The sequence below is a fragment of the Chrysochloris asiatica genome, unplaced genomic scaffold, assembly GCF_000296735.1.
Source record: "Chrysochloris asiatica unplaced genomic scaffold, ChrAsi1.0 scaffold00027, whole genome shotgun sequence".
NCBI lineage: Eukaryota > Metazoa > Chordata > Mammalia > Afrosoricida > Chrysochloridae > Chrysochloris > Chrysochloris asiatica.
This window is the reverse complement of record NW_006408545.1, coordinates 26,449,733-26,451,110: the sequence shown is the minus strand read 5'-3', so window position 1 is coordinate 26,451,110 and position 1,378 is coordinate 26,449,733.

Below are 1,378 nucleotides of genomic sequence, written 5' to 3'. Positions count from 1 at the left end.
TCAGCACAAAGCCCCTCTCCCTCACTGGGTCTAGAGTCTCCAGCCACTCCATCTCTCCACATCATCATCTCTGCCTCCATCCCTGGCATCACTGGTTCTCTGAGTAGGGTCTCGCTTTCCACTCCTCTCCCTTGATGGCCCCAGGGACCTCTGCTCCTGGACTGCAAAGTCAACCACTCCCTCATTTTGCTATAAAAGGTCTACCTTTACATTTCCAACCCTCACAGTCAGTCCTGATAGCAATTATTCATCATTGTACCACAAGAGACTTATTCCCTTCTCCTTTCATCAGCCCCGCCCAGACAAACTGGATACTACTCAGTGAAGATTCTTCTTCCATGACCTCTGGATCTAGGGTCCTTCTTGAAAGCTTGTAAGCCAGTCACTTCTTGCCTCTGTAGCCCCACCTCCACCCCCCATTTTGGATAGCCAATGAATAAGTTGCCCATCCCTGTCTACCACTTGTAGCAAAGAGGTGGGAATGATCCTGGCTATAAAGATTTGTTCCCTCTTTTGAGCTACTGCATCCATAGGTGTAGGTCAAGTTCATCAAATTGTATCATATTATTCATTTTTTTCCTCTTCTTTCTTATTTGAGCTCTATTCATCCAGCCATTTAAGCCAGGTCAAGTGGATATTATCTGCAAGTGTGGTGTTCTTATGCATACGCCCTCTCTTCTTATCGGCTGGATGCTCCACACCCCACTCTAGTCCTCTGTGGCTATGTCACTGACTCTGGGCCCATTAGTACCCAGGTCTTGCCATACTGCTGGCCAACCATCCACCAGGGTTCACAGGAGTCTTTTGAATGTTGTAAGGCTTAGGTCAAAGTTTCATTGCTGTTTTGCCCTCACTTCCCCTTATCGGTGACCAACGTGGCCACCAATCCGAACGCACGTCTGCTCCTGTATTCCCATTAAGTCTTAGTATTGGCAGGGGGTTTGCCCTGAGGGAATACAACCACTTACCTTGATGTCTCCTTAGTAAGAAACTTGCTTGTTCTTGTAGTAATCAGTCAGACTGGCATCATTGTTTTGTATTTTTCCTGTCGGTCAGTCTTTCTTTCAAAAAGTATCTTCTGTTATTCTAGCCACTCCAGGCTGGTCTGCTTGTCCTTTCAAGTGGAAATGTCCCACCTTAGAAGATTCTGGATGGGGTTCAAGATTCTCCCTATGGTCTTGTGTAATGAAGAGGTTCCTCAGGAAGCCTACCTACTTCACTGGGCATGCTGTATCCCCATTTTAGGTATTCCAATCAGTTATAGCCAGAAGACAGACTTGCAAGCTCTCTATGGTGATATTTCTGGCTATTCCTTTCTCTCCCCCTCAAGTGTCTATTTTATAATGGTATGCAAGGGAAACCAAGATTCAAAAGACAG